The sequence below is a fragment of the Numida meleagris genome, chromosome 20 (genome assembly GCF_002078875.1).
Source record: "Numida meleagris isolate 19003 breed g44 Domestic line chromosome 20, NumMel1.0, whole genome shotgun sequence".
Lineage (NCBI taxonomy): Eukaryota > Metazoa > Chordata > Aves > Galliformes > Numididae > Numida > Numida meleagris.
In genome coordinates, this window is record NC_034428.1 from 3,085,388 (window position 1) to 3,102,623 (window position 17,236).

Consider the following 17,236-nt stretch of genomic DNA (forward strand, 5'->3'; position numbering starts at 1 on the left):
CCCCCCACCCCCAGCTCCCAGCTCCTACCACCACACTGCTTCCCACACACATAGTTGGGGGCAAACGGCTCCCTGAGGTCCAGCAGGATGGGATGGGATTCCATCCCATCCTCTCTGGGGATGGAATTTAAGCCCCAAACCTCATCTCCTGACGCTGCCTGGCCACGCTCCTTTCCCTTGCCCATTTATCCTCAAGGAATGCAAGCTCTGGGAGCAATCCTCTCGCTCCTACTTCTGATGAAGGAGGCAGACACACATACCCATCAAACCCTCTCATTTAGGCTTTCAGGCTTAGGCTCTTCTTCTTAATGCCTCTGATTGCTCAAGATGACAGGGGAAAAATCACTTTCTATTATCACCTAATGAACCAAGAACAATGCTTGGATGAGGCGCTGGGGGACGCAGGCATTGTCACAGCCCTGATGCTCTGGGTGGCACTCAGGTGAGGAGGCCACACCGTGAGCAGAAACCTTCCCCCGTAGAGGAAATGCTGACTGCCCAGGGGGTTTTCCCACTGCAAGTCAGCTCGGTTTCTTTTTATCTCGAAAGAAATCGGGCTCAAATCCGAGCCCAGTCTGAAGTGAAGAGAATCTGCTTTGTCTTTGACAGGCAGCGTCTGCTTGGCTGTGCTTCCATCCTGAGCAAACCCAGGCACTTGGTGCCAGGGCTACGGGTGGAGGTGGGGCACTGGAAGAGAAGGGCTTTGTGATGGGGACAGCGTGGGTCAGGCTGTTTCCTGCATGCACATGAGGCTTTGTGGCAGACCCTGGTGACGTCTGGAAGGATTCAAGAAGCACAGGTTCCAGCTGATCCCATCAGTCCCACCAAAATTCACGACCAACTCCCCCTGCAATGAAGCACCAGAGCTCACCCTCGGTGTCCAAACCCATATGCAGCAGCCTGAAGCTGCTCAGCTCCATCCTCTTCAGAGTGGAGCTCTCAGGATGAGCAGAACCACATTCACCAAGGAGAGATCCGAGCAAATCCACGTGGACGTGGCTGAAGAGAGAACCAGGTCTGCTTTGCAAACACCACACCACTGGAACACGCCATGAAGTCTGGGGGCACCGACCACTGGGTCTTTCTGTGCCGTGTTTCCAGGGCACCAGCAAAGTGAACGCATCATTCTTCATTTGCTCAGAGAGGCACTACAGGAAAAGGGAATAAATAGGGCCCGTTTTCTAACGTTTAGTTCCTCACTTCTGGAATGCATCACGCTGGCCTGAAACGAAACCCGGACCTTTTGTTTCTCCCAGATTACATGTGTCAACAGCAGCAGCGAGCGAGCTGTCCTGCAAAGCATATTACAAGAAGAGATTGTGCTTCAAGCACAGCTCTGAAAGTTAACAGATAAGGATTTTCCTCCTTCTTCTGTCACCAGCTTCACGGACAAATTACTTATCCTGGATAGGCCTCCATTTCTCTACCTGCACAAGGAGGTAGAGCTTTCTCAATGGGATTTGTTATTTACGTGCGTGGCAGCGAACCCGAGCTTCTACCCCAGACCAAAGGTCCCTGGTGCTGGGCTTTAAACCCACTGCTGGCTGTGCCCCTTGGCAGGAAGGGCAGGAGCAGAAGTGGCAAGAGCTGCGTGCTGCCAGCACCTCTGTTTGCAGCCCCCCCCTACAAGTGCCCTGTGCCACGGGGCACCAGTGAGACCAGTCTGACAGAGCCTCAGTGCAGGTCCAGCACTACAGGGGACGAGAGGACTCACTCCTCTGTCTCCCAGTTGAAGTTCAGGTGAGAAACTTGGCTGCACTCGGGTGGTGCCTGGGTGATGCAAGAAGTGCACTCAGAGAAATCACCAGCAAAACGAGGCCCGAAGCATCAAAGCTGCTGTCCTATCCACCATTCTCTCCAACCCCTTCCAGTGCCTTCTTTGCAGTTTCAGCCACTGGACAGCTTCCCTGCACTTCTCTCTGTATTAACTACCCTTTTTTTTTTTTTTTTGGCCCAGATTGCAATTAAAACCACATCTTCCTCTCTCGCCTGTTCCTCTCTCCTCAGATGTTATTTATCGCTAATTTGTAACTGTTGTGAAAGACGTGAGATATCAAAGCCGTAGTGCAGAAGAAAGCCTCCATCAAACTCTCTCTTTTTTTTTTTCCCTCTTAAAGCCTTTTTTTTGTGCTACTTCAATCTGCTCCATCGCTAGGAAAAACTCACTCTATCAAAAGATGCTGAAATGATGCTCATGATGGATTAATCCAAAGCCTGGCTGCGTCCCAACGCTTGTAGATCACCCTCTGCCTTCCTCCCTGCAACAAAAAGATGCTCTGGAGGACTGTCCATGGGTCTGCAATCTGCTGCTGGGTTAAACCAGTAATGAATGAGTGACCACTGAGATGAAGACGCCATGCTACTCTAATTCTCCTCCTTTCTAGAAATGGGTGCTGAGCAGCCAACGCTGCTGTAAGGAAGGGCACAGAGCACAGAGCTGTGCCCCAGCACAGAGCAGGGCAGCTGCCACCAGCACTGCTGCTGATCACAGCCATGCTGAACCTCACCCATGGATGGGGCCAGGTCCGGGCTGCCCCCACCAGCTCCTCGCCTTCCTTATGACCCTGCAAAGCCCTGTCTTGTTTGGGTCTGTTTTCCTTTCCTTCCAAATCCCACGTTCCCAGAAAAAGAGGCTCCTTCCCGTCAACTCGCTGCCATGGCTACGCTGCAACGGGGCGCCTTCATCCAACGGGAACTCAGATGCGAGGGAAGGATAACAAAAGCAAACCAAAGGGAATTCCAAAAAAAAAAAAATAATAGGTAAACAAGCATCTGCCCCTTGCAATCTCTTCACAGCGATCTGGAAGAAGGGCAGCTCTCTGCTCTTTCCCTTGCTTTGCTTCATAGCAAATGCCCGTGGCCGAGGGAAGCCGCCCGCTGCTGCTAGTTAGCACTGAGCTTTATTTGTTTGTCAGACTTCCAAGCTCCAACTTTTCTGCATGTGGGCTCAAGCATTCCAGCTTCTATTTCTGCCTATTTTGCTTCACTGCGTGACTGCAGCCGTTCACGCAGCAGCTCCAAGCTCGGGCTTCTCTGCTCATGAGCCATCTCCAGAGCTGGGGACAGCCACCGAGCGCCGATGCAGTGCTGCACGCACTCACAGCAGCACGAGCCTGCTCTGCTTTGTGCCCCCAGAAGGCAAGAAGAGCTCAACTATTCAACCCGAGGGTCTCTGCGTACCAAGTGGGGAGGGGCAGCCTGCTGAAATACTCGCTTGGCTCTACGGGAGCAGTCGTCAGATTTTCAGTCACTAACGTTGCAGCCATATGGCAACCTGCACCGCGTCCTCAGCAGACTAACAGATGTGCCAGCAGCTGGAGGGGGCAAAAAGCTGGGATCCACATTTCATTTCTCACTGCCCTGGAAAGAGTTAGGAGGAAGCTGGGACCAATGACTGAGGGCGAGCAGTGGAGGAAAGAGATCTTTTCAAGTTCCCCTTTCCCCTTTTAAGTCCATCAAGCATGCAGGCATTTCTCACATGTGCTTTGCACCCAGAAGCAACGCTGGCATGAGCCATAAAGCACTGCACACAGGTTAAGGCTGCACTGACCCTCAAATAAAGAGCCTAATCCATTGTAAATATCCAGAAGACGCTCAAGCCTATTACCACCCAACGGCCTGCTCCTTCCTTCCAGCTTTTAAGGGAGCCTGTCTCAGTGGTCTGGCCCCTAATCACGGTTACAGCAAAATGCCAATTAGGATGCACGTCCATATGAGTGCAAGACTCTCCCTCTCCTTCCAGCTAACACCCAAGAGAGCAGACCTAGCACAACTCACCAGGGATTCTGCTGTGTCTGACTGCAAGAATGCCCATTGTTCCAATCCATTTGGCATTTCCATTGCAACCATTGCATGCAATTACCATGCTGCTGCTCTCACAGAACAACAAAAGTTTCCCCTTTGCTGGTGGAAGCAAACACCCTTCCACAACACGGAGCACAGAAAGAGCAGGGGCTTCAGCTGGCAGTGGCTTCTGTTGTAACAGTGTCATCCCCAGCTCCAAAAAGCCTGGGACGTGCAGCTGCCATCTCTGAGGGGCTGTCAATGGTTAACCTGACAGCTGGCACGGTGCTTGCTGGAAACTGGCTCTTGGGGTCGGTTCTTAGGCCAGATATTTGCCACAGGCATCATTCCCACCTTGGAAGCTGTTCTGAGAGAGGTATTTTTTCTGATCTTATTTTATTACTCAACCGGAGAAAGGCGTTCTATTTGGAATAATAATAGAGGTCGTGCTGTTATATCCACAGCACTTTAACTATACCGGTGCTTCTGCAACTCTTTCCCAAGCAGTCAGAGCTTTCTCAGTCCCTGCTGATGTTCTGGGAGTTCTACTCACTCTCGCTAGTACAACAGTGGCCAAAAAATGCCAGTAAAGCAGCAAACCCACTGACTGGAATAGTGGTACAGCAATGAGATGCAAACTTAATGAAATTCAAACCTCTCCCGAGCAGGAGGAAGGCAGCACTCAGCTCTGCGCTCCATGAAACTTGAGTGAGCAAGGGTGGAAAGCTCAGGGATGCACAGGGGAAGGAAAAAAAGAGTATTCAGGAGACCATACAGAACAGCACCAGTGATGGCTGCACAGGGACAAGGAATGGTGACCCAAGCACTCCCCCAGCTGCACACAGAACATTCCCCTGCCACTGCCCAAGGACTGATGCATGCGTCTCTTCCCATCAGCTCCCCCCAAAACCCTCAGCAGCAGCATCAGGAACCCCCCTCTGATGAGAAAGCGAAACGCAGGCAGATCAAAGAGAGTTCTCCAGCTCTCCTGAGAATGAGCTGGAGCGTGGGATAATTAGTGGCTGCTGACTGCTGCTAACCACCTCTCACGTTAGCTCTTCCTTGGCCTTCTCACCTGCATGGACAGCCCCTTCTAACCCCATCCATGCTGCGTCTCTTTTGGGATGGATAACACACAGGGTGTACAGGTGGTGTCCCTCCAAGCAAGGCCATTCTCCCCCAGCAATTCCCCAAAACGCAGGGGCACATCCTGATAAACCACCTTCCACTGCTCCCATCGCATCCCTTGGTGCGGGCCCACGCCACAACCCCAACCACAAGACCCATGGGGGCTGCAGCACGCAGCCCGCAGACACGGGCAGCAAAGCGACCCGCTGCACGAGCAGCCTGCGTGCAAAGAAACACACTGAAATAAGGGCAAAATGTGGATGCCGACATGGGAAGCGCTGGGAGAGGAGATCTCTAGATTGTAGGCACCCAGCTCAGCCAGCAGCAGCAGATAAGCTCAGCTTAGGGGCTGCGTTCACTTTTATCTGCCAACGCCAACTTTCCGCACGGTGACTCAACGAAGCTATAACCAGTGCAAATCACCAACCAGCAGCTTCGGCGCGTGGATTTCGAGCAGCTCTGCCCCAGGAGCAGCACGCTGCGTGGCTGCACAGCGTGTGCCACAGCGGCTCAGCTGGGTCCCCTCTTGCCAGCCCCGAACTGCACGAGCACACTGCCTGCCGCTCCCCCTGGGCAAATGCTGGGCCACGCTCCCCTGAGCACCACGCAGCCCATGGGTAAGGATGCTCCCATCGGGTGCCAGGAGCCTCGCATCCACCCCCCACCCCAGACCGCACTGGGAGCAGGCAGGCTGAGTGCCGACGCTGCCTTGAGCTCCAGCAAAGCGAGCCGCGCTCAGCAGCGGATTCCTCGCGCTCCATCTCAGCTCCAGCCTGCTGGAACCGCGCGGCCCCCCCAGAAGCCGTTTCCCCCCCATCTCCCCCCCCCGCACACCCGGCAACGGCGGCCCGAGGGCTGCCTGCCGTCCCCGTCGCTGCTCGGGAACCCCCCCGGAGGGGCCCCCCCCCCGCCGCCACGGCTTGCTGGCAGCAGCCCCGGAGCCGCAGCGCTGCCGCCGGGGAGAGAGGTAATAAATAACCCGGGGAGCGCGGCGCGGAGCCCGGCGGGCGGCGCAGACTCTGACCTGACAAATACCCACTGGAAAATCAGCACCTCCCGCCCCCGGGAGCCTGGAGCCAGCCCCGGGCCGGCCCCAGACGGGGGGTGGCTGAGCAAACAGCGCGGAGCGGAGCAGACAGCCGGCCCCGCCGCCCGCCCCGTCGAGCCGCGCCGTGCGGAGCCGCCGGGGGGTGGGGGCGGCAGCGGGGGCGGGCGGGGAGGGCAGGGAGCGCATCGCTGCGCACATGCACACGCTATGTATATATATATATATATATATATATATATATAGACATCTATATGCGCACACAGCGCTTCCCCGTCGTCCCGAGCCGAATTCCCAGCCCGCCCGCCGCTTTGAGGGAGGGGGAGTGGAGATGGGGTCTGGCAGCCAGCGCCCACCCCCCCCCCCCCCCCCCGCCCCACGGCCTCACCTGCTCCGCCGGGAGACAGCACCCAGGGGCACGAGCAGGGAGGGGGCGGCTGCTTGATTTTCTGCTCTATGCAATAAAGTGTGATTATAAAGAATGTAAGAGGGAGCGCAGCTTGAATGCCAATTGGTGGAGAGCCTGTTGTTAACCATCAGGGAACTATTTATTCTCTAGCCTTACCGATGCTCTTTGGTCAATAATGATAAAGGCAAAAAAAAAAAAAGTTGGAGCCATTATAAAGAGGCAATCACATTACAGAGAAGCAGGAGCAGCGGCCCCCTCGGAATCCATGCTCCCCTCAGGTCATGTCTGCATCACTGCCTGCATCGCTGCTGTGTCCTAGAGCCTCCGCTCACCATAGGGGCTGTGCAGGGGACAAAGGTCAGCCCCCATCCCAAACAGCCCATGCTCTCCAAAGCCCCGCTCCTTCTTGCATTACTGAATTCCACATGAGCTTTGCCAACGTTTCAAATCGGATCAGAGTCACGCCGGGCCAGCTTTAGAAACTTGTGGCATCCAGGCTGGATGCCAGATCCCCAAACCCAAACACTGTGCGGGAACCGAAGTGGGGGGGGGGAGGGGGGGGTTGTTCACCGCCCTGCACAGGTGACTCGTGCCTGGTCACAGTGCAAGAATATCTGTTCCCATGTCACGGATGGGCTGGGGTTGGACTTGGTGATCACAGTGGTCTTTTCCAACTCGAATGATTCCATGGCTCTATGATCTTCCCTCTCTGTTTTTCCCTGTTCCCGGCTGCTGTCTGGAGTGGCCTTTCCAAAGTCCCCTTCTGAGACAGCTCTGTCTCCTTTCCATTTCTTTGAAGGCTCCAGCTGCAGCCTGCAGAGCGGGTTCCCTGCTCCAGCCTTCCAGCCTGGGGGGCCGAGCCGCTCTCTTTGCACACAGCAATGTCCAGGGTTCAGCTCCCCCCAGAGCAGCAGAGCTGGAGAACAGGGCACCTCTGTGCCAGGGAGGCCCCTTCTCAGAGCACTCAGCATCACTTCCTTCATCTTTGCTACCTACACGTACGAACCAACAGGAGAAGCTCCCTCGTAGCATGTTCTGATCGGTGCCAATGTCCCCAAACTGTGCACTGTCTGAAGAGCAGCACAGAGTGAAGCTGTCAGGAAGCGGTCCAGGGAAGGTCCTCCCCCCCCAGCACAAGGATCAGTTTCAGGGCAGGCATTCAACGAATCTCTTTTAATAGGCAAGATGAAAATAGAGATGGAGAAGAAGAAGCAGGCAAAGGGAGGGCCGCGATTCCCTTCCCTCCCATGGGCGCTGCAGGCAGCTGCTGAGCAGCAGTGGAATGGGACCACAATGCTGGACAAAAGCTAGATGGATGCATCACCTTGGTACAAGGCCTTCTGCTGAAGCCAAGCCATGAGGTTCCTTACAGCTTGGAAGAAAAGCGAGGCTCGCTGCTTCGGGAGAAAGCTGGGGCTGCCTGCTGGGAGCTCCTCGGGGGCAGGGGTATCCATCTTAATAAAGCCACGGCGCGGCAGATAAATCATAATAAGGAGTAACGATATGTAATAAGGATGAATAATATTAAGAGGAGGATCGGGTGAGAGGGAGAGCCCGCACGCCTGCGTGCACACAGCAGGACCAACACAGAGGTGCACAGCAAAGAAGGCTGCTACTGTACTGCAAAGGGAACGCATTAGCCACAAACAGGACAAGGGAGAGACTGCTGAACTGTGTATTTAAAATGCAGATAAGCCCACGTCGAGATCCAAAAAATATGTATCTATCATTGTTATTAACAATAATAGAAACGAAACCCACTTTAATAGCAGGCTGGGTTTGATGCATGGCCCAAATAGGAGGATTTATTAGTTTAAAGCCCGTTATTATTTGTTTTCCCCTCTCTCCAGTCCCGCTCTGCTTCCAACCGTCTTGAATTTTTAATGCACCATTTCTAATGCCAGCTGTTTTTCTTGTAAAGGTTTTTGTTTTGTTTTTTTTTTTTGACACAACTTTATATCGCTCCATCCTTCTGCTGCTGCCATTCCCCATCCTTGTTAGGGCCTCCACTCCCCTAATGAAGCTCGTCTCCTGCCAGGATAATAAAAGAAAATGGATACGGGGCTGGAGAGAGCCACTGCGAGGTGTGTGCATATCTGTGTGTGTGTGTGTGTGTGCAGATGGATGTGCATGCATGGTTTGCACAGAGCTCATTTCATAGGCACGCACCGACAGTGTGCATGGAAGGAGATGGGAAGATGTGCACTGCTGGAGCTTGAGACTTCCCATTAAACAAGCCACAGAAGCCCAGTGAGTTCTTAGCCCCTTTGTTTTGGGGTGTCCTGATGGAGTTTTGCAGTGACAACCCATGGGTTAAGAGCCCGCCCGCCCCTTCGTGCCCCCCAGCCTTAACAAAGAGGAGAGCATGCAAAGTCCACGATCCTCCTTTAGTTTCTGCCCATGGAGAATAAGAAACTGTGATGTTTCTGCAATGTCTGTCATTCTGCCCAAGGAGGTTGTGGGTGCCCCGTCCCTGGAGGCGTTCAAGGCCAGACTGGACGTGGCTCTGGGCAGCCTAGTCTGGTGGTTGGTGACCCTGCACTCAGCAGGGGATGAAACTCAATGATCTTTGAGGCCCTTCTGAACCCAGGCCATTCTATGATTCTATGAAAAGCTCTTTGATAACCACGTGCAATGGAGGTGGCCGGTGATGACACTTGTATTGCACACCAGTGAAGACCTTTGTTGAAATAAAGGCCCTGGGGACATGGAACAAGCAAGGAGGAGAGCCAGGGGAAGGCTGGGGCTGCTGTGGCACCCAGCTCTGCCCTTCTCCTGACACACACCTGCTCCTCAGTGTCCGTGTGCACTAAGAGCTGTGGGAGACCTCTGCAGCCAGCCTCAATGTATGAACAGAAACCTCCCAGCTGCTCTGAGCAGCCCCATCACTACGGGCCAGTGCTGTTTGCTCCAGCCTGAGAAATTAAGAAAGGGAAGAAAGCAGCAGCCCCAGCCCCAGCGCCACGACTGGTTCTGCCACACCAGGACAGCTGGGTCTCCTGCTGCCATGGGGACACATAGCTTTCAGACACCCACACTAACACCAGGGGAACCTCCACACTCTAAAATCCAGCGACCAGCTGAAGTACTCTTTACACTGCAATCTTAATTGAAATTTCAGGTGGGGATGAAATGTAGTCGCCTCTCGTTCCCTAATGGATCCTGAGCTGCCTCCCCACACTGTGACTGTTCTGCCATGGCACGTGGTATCTGTTTAGAAGGCCGTAATTATGAAGTCTGCAGGGAAGTGCAGGGCAGGACAGCGACACGCTGCCATCGCCCTTACCTGACCAGAAAAGCCGGAGCAGCAGGGGCTGAGCAGCAGGAAAATGCACGCTGCAATGCAAGAGCTGCTCCTTTCTCTTGGCCCTCCCACTGTGGGTCCCGCTCTGACATGTCCATCCCAGCACAGGACAAGGTGTGCCATGGTACCCTGCAATCCCCCCAGCTGGCAGGGCTCTGCATCTGCATCTTCCCAGCAATGGAAATCTATGCCAATGTCACTACAGACTCAGTTTTCTTCCTCTGCTGATTTTGAACTGGAACCTTAAAGATAATATCCCACGTATCCCATAAACCTTGGAGACAGGGAGAGGGCGAGGGGATATGAGCACTGTCAATGGGACCTATCTTGAGCTTGAAGCACGCATCTCCTCTTTGTAGCACAGCTGCAGATGTGCTGTCTTTCTGCAGCACAGCTAACATGCAATCCACTAATTCTGACAGCAGCTCGCAGCAACAACTGCCCGTGGTGTCTCACGCGTGGCAAGGTGCATACGTGAGCGTGCTCTTGCAAAGCTTCCTCACCATAACAGTGAAAGACCTGCTGAGGAGACCTCCTCCAAACTCAAACGAATACGCCTGTCCCAAGGCCGAGTCCTGACCAAGGAGAAGAAAGAGAGTCGTGAAAACCGCAGTGAAATTAAGACAAAGCTATTGGTTTTGCACAGACAGACTCCTGCGATGGGTGGCAGCACGAAGCCAAGAAGGGAAAGAATGGGTCTTTCATGAGAATAGATGGATCACAGAAGGGGAAAGAGCTACACAACCAGCAGCTCTGGAGGGAAGATGATATTTTCCCCTTTGGCTGTCCTGAGTAGACAATGGGACCAGCAGCGTTGTGCTCTAAGGAAAACAATGGACCCAACAGCAAAGCAACAGCTGCCCTGTCTGCAGACCAACTATTTAAATGGTGGAAATCCATATAATTTTTTTGAGGGGAGAATAGTTTGGGTTTTTTTTTTTTTCCAGTGGACTTCCACCAGGAGGGCGAAAGCCAGGCAGCCCCACTGCAAATACCTCATTCCCTGAGATGCTAAAGACACCCAGCAGGTTCGCAGCCGCTGCAGGGCACATCCCAGCCATCTCTGCTTTGAATGCTTAGGAGGTGCAGGCTGCGCTGTGTTAATATGCAAAGTGTGCCTGCCTTCCCAATTAAATGGAAAATGCTATGATTAAAACCAGTCAGGAGATATTAGATGGATAGTGCTGAACTATGGGCTTTACTTCCTACACGCTGAAGCCCCACAGGAGTGCTGATGGAGTACATGCCGGGGAGATTACCGAAGGCGAAAGAGAGCTGGGAAAGGAAAAATGCTTCATAAGAAGGGGGAGAAAATGAGGTAGGGCTGCGTTAACACAGAACCTCATCCCAGTCTCCCTGGGCCACACACCTCTGGGAGGACACCGTGCAGCACCGCTCCTAGAAAGCAAATTCTGGCACATCGTTGGGAGGGGAGAAGGCCACAGAAGGGGAGCGAATCGCAGCGTGAGGCCCCTGAGCTTCACCCTGAGACAAAGCTGATGGGGACGGGCCCTTCCCATGCCCCACTTTCTCCTGAGCATTCTCCTCTACCACCCACCCGGGACAGGAAAAGAAATCACAGCGGAGCAATGCAGCACGGCACAGCAATGCAGCCGGGTCCCTTACAATTAAACCCACGAAGGTGAGGAGGTAAAACAAGAAGCGTTAATAAATGATCGGAGAGTCCCCTCTGCCCTGCTGGGAAGGGCTCTCCCCATCACCTCGTGGCTCTCACCCTCCCTGCTGTGCTCTGCAGCTCAGCCCCAGGCCATGCAGCCTCGCTCTTCCTCCCTGCCTGCGAGCGCTCCCTGTCACCGACGCGCTCCGTGCCCGTGTTTCATGACGTGCACTTAATTAACAGTGATGGCGAAGTCAGGTGTATTTATGGGGGACTTCTCATCCTCGCACTTGCAGTTGCAGTTGCTATGGGTTTCCTACCAGAGTTCGCGCTTTCCTCCCCACCCCCACCACGTAACGTGCGCCAGAATAAAGTCTAATAAATTCTGCTGTGTAATTGGCTGTATATTTTAGGAGTCCATCTATCCCAGTGCTGTGAAAACAGAGGCCCTCAAAAGCACAGAGAGCCCTCGGGGAGCGGGGGGAGTCCAAAGTGCTCCACTGTTTTAATAGAGCTTGGGAGCACACAGCAGCAGAGGACAACAGGGATGGTGCAGTGACAGCACTCAGCACCCTCAGTGCACCCAGTGCATGGCAGGATTCCCTGCAGCCCGCTTCTTGCACACTTCTGCACAAGCATCCTCACCTGGTATCAGCGTGGGGAAGTCTCCCTGCATGTCCAGATCGACGCCGAGCTGAAGAAAGGTCATCAAGTGCCCCCAAGGCAAAGAATCCAAGCAGAGCGCTGTCAACATGAGAAGGAGGGAGAAATCAGACAGCTTTCCTACGGGCTGCTCATCTAAGTCAAGGGAGAAAGAGAAAAAAAGGAAGGAAACACCAGAAAACACACAGCATTCCATCTGGAATCATATGTCTGAACGACAGCACAAACTCTTCTCTTTTTCTGTCGCTTCTCTGTGACCACCCCTCCATTCACAGTTTGCCACATTCTGTGTTTATGCCCCATGTTCATGTCACTTCACCACCACCTTTTTCACTTTTTTTGCCTCTCTCCTGGGGGTTTCTCATTCCCCCCGTTGCTGAAGCTCCCTGACAGGCTGGCCCTACCTCCACCGCATGAATACAGCACCCACCCCACAGGACACAGCTTTATTCTGCTCGTCGGAAGTCTGCCAGCCTCAATTGATGATGGGACGTAAGATCTCCCCATCTGGATTGATGCGTCGCAGCCGAAGCGCGGGTCAATGAGATGAAAAGTGTGTTCATGAGAGAGCTGGGAGGCAATTGGGAGTTTCATGGTGAGGCGGTGATTGGGCGTTCAGCGCGAGACGACCGGCGCTAATGAAACCCTGGCGGTCCCCGGGAACGATCTGCACGTTCTTCATTATTGCAGCCCTCACCAACACCCCCTCACCCCTAAAAATAAAAAAGGGGGGGGGGAAAGCAGCTCTCCCCCTCCTCCTCCTCATTCAGATTCATCTGAATGAGCACCGCTGGTAACGAACTGAATTAACAATAGGAGCGCTTCTCCTGATCATATGCTTCCCTTTCACCCTGCAGACCTCAAGCACAGGGCTCGGTGATGCCCGGCCAGATCACGCAGGCTGAGCCACCAGCAAACCCCAAGTCACCATCCCCCATCTTCCGTGGACTTCATTTTCCATCCGTGCCCCTTTTCTCCATTATCATCACCGTGCTGGTGGGGAAGATGCTCCATGCCTCGCTGCCACGTGGGCTCCATCTGAATACACCAAATCCTGACCTCGTGCCATGTGAGCAGAGCTCCCCTCTGGCCCGACTGCAGGGCTGCCATGCTCCAGCCCAGCACATGGAGCGCTGCTGCTGAGCACGTGGAGCACGACGCTTCGGGGACGGAGCGGCTGCAGCATTTATACCAATAAAAGCAGCAGCAGAAAGCGCCGGCAGCGCCGCTCTGATTACAGAGCCATTTATTTTCTGGTCGTTAATAATTTGGGCAATAAAAGATTGCGTGCCTTTCTGAGTTAGTAGGAGTTATTGGCACAAATTCCCCTCCGCGCTGGTGTTGAGTCTGTGCTCGGAACATAAATTATTCGTTTCTTATCACACTCCTCCTCATTTTTCATGCTGCCACGGTTAGATCGCCAGCAGCCAGCCCCTCCGTCTCAGTCCTATTTCATGCGGCGCGAGAAGGCGGCGAGGATGGTTATTCCATCTTTAATTACACCGACCCCTCTGATTGCCTCCCCCCTCAGCTCCCTCCCCACCTGCACACGGGCTTGTCTGCTTTTGCAGGTTCTCCTCGCTCAGGTGGATGCTTTACCCGTGTTCTCCAACTGTTTCCAGTTCAGGGGGTGGACGTGCGCTCTGCACTGAGGCTCATTTAAAAGCCAGCCCAACGTCCTCCCCGTTTCTCTGCCACACGGCGCTGAAACGCTCGTTAGCGATGCTAATTGTTTTGTTAAACACGGCGGCTCGCACATAAACTACACCGAAATCCTGGGACCTTTCCATATGTCAGCCTCGTGGCCTCCCGCGCTCGGCGCGTCTTCTTTCAGTGGTGTCCCCGGAACGTTTGCACCAACATCTGCTCAGCTTCAGAAGAAGTGCTGACAGCCCCAGACGACAGAGCATGTCTGGCATCTCCAGCCCTGCTTGCCGAGGGCTGCGCAAACCCCACGCTCCTGCAGATCAGTGCACTCGTAAAATCACAGAGTCATGAAGGTTGGAAAAGACCGGCAAGATGGCCCAGCCCGACCATCGACCCATCCCCACCATGCCCGCTAACCGACACTGATAGACACATCTGCATCCCTGCCCCGAACCCACAGGGTTTGGATGCTTGGCCATCCCGTGCCAGATCTGGATGCTCAGCCATCCCATGCCACTGATACAGAATCACGGTTGGAAAAGACTGCTGAGAACACCTGGCCCAACCATCCACCCATCCCCACCGTGCCAGGCAGGAGCTGCAGCACCAGCTTTGCCTTCTCTTTGCTGCACCCACTGATGGAGAGTGCTTTCCTCTGCAGCGCTTCTGCACCCACGTTGCCTTACTCCCACCCTTACCCCCTCCCCTGGCAAATCTCTTCATCACCCATTGCTCTGCCTCCCGGAGCCCTCCTTGGCCCCATGCTGGGAATCCCTGCTGCTCCAGCCCCATCCCACGGTGGGCAGCAGGACTGTGCACGCTGGAGGTGTCTATGAGAAGGGCTACAAGCTCTTGGGGAGCTGCAGGAGGGGGTCACAGTGAGTGCTATTCTGCTTCACTGAGTGTTTTCTCCTGCTAAGTGCAAGTGGCCCTACGGAGGCCTGATGGTGCCCATCAATAACGGAATGATGTGACACGCTTAGGGCACCCCTGTGTACATATATATGCTTTAAGGAACGCGTGTTGCCCCATTGCAGGAGGATTTATATCGGGGGCCTTGGGCAGGCGTAGCACACCCGTAAGGGTGCACTGTCACTTGGAGAGTGATCAATGGCCCGGTGCTTGGCACGTCTCTGGTGATTATACCGCACTGGTGAGCCACTGATCATCTCAAAGTGATGCTTATGTCTGCAGGGTAACATCCAGCACGTCCACGTCAGGCTCCTGATGCCCACCCTCAATTCCTGCAGGTTGCCAAAGGGCTGCGTTTCATTGGGTTGATCCGGGCCAGAAGCAGAGCGGCCTTTCCTCCCCAGCACAGCTAGCCACGGCTAGCCACCAGCACTTCCAGCCCCTGCTGCTATAAACATATTTAAAACCAACAGAAAAGAGAATGCAAACAGCTGCATGCTTTATCACCTGTCCGATCTGTCCTTAAAAAAATTCCAAGTCGGGAATACCAGCATCACAGCACAAAGGCTCAAAGTTCCCAGCTGCAGCCTCTCCGCTCTGTCCCAAAATAGCACTAACAGACACTGAGGGTGACATCTGCATGAGCAAAACCATTCTCTTGTACTTTGCACCTTCTCCTGGCTACTGGGCATGGCTACTGGGCACAGCTCCTGGGCTCTCCCCGTATTCTCTCAGATTCCCATTCCGTTTTGCCATCACCGCTCTGATTTTTTTTCCCAGTTCCCAGCTTGGGTTCTCCAGGTTAAAGCTAAGGACCAAGCTGACAATCCGGGCTGCAAACCACTCCCCAGCAACAAGTCCCCAGAGAGGGAGATCCTCGGTCACCCTGTTCCCAAGAGGACAGCTCTTCGACCATCGAGCCCTTCAGGTTGGAAAAGACCACTAACATCACCAAGTGCAACCACCGTGCCCGCTGCACCACGTCAAGCCTTCTCCTGATCCCTTTCTTTTTTCCCCTACAGCCAGAGTGCCACTGCTTTATTTCATGGAGACTTGTTGCTCAGCACTGGCAGCCATGCCCTCACATGGCTCACATTGCAGCTCCTCTGTGCCCCAGCAGCACTGCTGGGAGCCAGGGCATCACATCACTACACGGCAGCAATGCTGCACCCACCGTGGCTCACAGCAGCATCCCAAAGTCCCGAGAAGTGGACAAAAACAACCCGCTGCTCAGTATTCCTGAATGTATCGATACTGGCTTGAATTTCCACACCAATTTCCTGCGAGCAGAGCTATCCCTTGTTTTTGCTTCAAGCCCTCGGGGGATGCTTGCCGCCTTACAATTCCGTGTGCAAAGATTCTGAGATAGCAACTTATTACGCTCAGCTCAGCTGTGGAAAAACTGAGGCACAGAGCGTTTGGCAGTGCAGAGTCAGGAGCCGGGGAGAGCAGACAGCTCTGCTTCCCTGCACACAGGCAGCTCCAGCAGCCAGACGGCTCTAAAAGGGATGGTGCACGGTGCCTGTAAGCGCAGCATAATTAATCTTCTTCCTTAACGCGTAACACTACTAGATTTTAGCAATTTTTTGGAAGTGTTTTTCCCCATCTCTCCCCACCCATCCCGGTTTGAGCTTTTCGCCTATCTCCCGAAAAATCTGCCATTGTGCACGCAGGAGCTGTACTGCACTTAATGAGGCACTTCAGGTTCAATGAGGTCCTTCATCTTTTCAGCTCCAGCTCTGCGCTTCTCCCTTCCAGGCATCTGAGCTGGCTCCTGCACGTCCCCGCTCCCGTTCCCCTTCTCCCCGGGGCTGCAGCTCTGCCCGAGGCGGGGGCGGAGGGGTGAGGACCCCCGGGTGCTGCTCCCGGATCTGTCGCTCATTTGCTGTGACCCTGACAGCGAGCCAGGAAGGGGCAATTTTCAGACGCGGGTGCCTAAGCGTAGGCACCTAATACAACGCTACGCGCCGGCGATGATAAGCATCCGTAGCTCTTATTAAAAAAGAGCAATAATTAGGACTGCATCCAAAGCCTCCTACTTCTCTCTCCCCTTCCGCTTTCACGCCTCGTTAATCCCAAACCCCGTCTTCCCCTTACAGCCAAGGCTGATGCAAGCTTCATCCGTGAGCCCTGCGCAACCCCTGCTCCCTGCTCCCGCAGCAGCCGTGCGCTGCTGCCCACGGAACCTCCCCGTGTGCGCCCCAGAGGCGAGCGGAGCAGCACCCAGCAAAGCACCGACCACCTCCCGCAGACCCTTCCCCAGGCAGAAGCCATTTCCACCTTCCTCCTTGGGAGCCACGGCGTTTAAACGCTCTCAGCACTGCAAGCAGCAAGGATTACAAACGTGTTAGGTCTATGCACTGCTGCAGGCAGATACGGGAATGCAGAGTTTTTAGCTGACAGGAGGTCCACAGAGGATAAAAACAAAATCTTCCTACAGGTCCTTCCTACAGAGCCCTCAGCCCCTAACGAAACGCTTTCTTTGACCGTTTGGCGACTATGTATTCTTTTTTTTTTTAAGAAAAACGTACCAAAATCACGTTACGGATGCGTACCCTTCCAAGCTGTTTGGTACCGCGTGTGAATGCACAGAACTTTATTACGCGGGACACGTACGGTCCTGCACCCGGCGGGCTCGCTGATAATGATGATCCATCCTACGACATCACAACAGCCGGGGGGGGGAAGGGAGCGGGAGGCAGCCGGGGCCGAGCCGCGTGGGGCCAG

General features: G+C 54.2%; 1 long non-coding RNA gene across 1 annotated transcript in view; it reads right to left on the reverse strand.

The window, feature by feature from the left end:
- The window catches only part of LOC110408556, a 49,488-nt gene that overhangs the window by 1,217 nt on the left and 31,035 nt on the right, over window positions 1–17,236 (reverse strand). The window contains exon 10 of the long non-coding RNA XR_002444423.1: window positions 11,933–12,031. This is a non-coding gene — a long non-coding RNA (uncharacterized LOC110408556). The remainder of the gene's footprint in view (window positions 1–11,932; window positions 12,032–17,236) is intronic.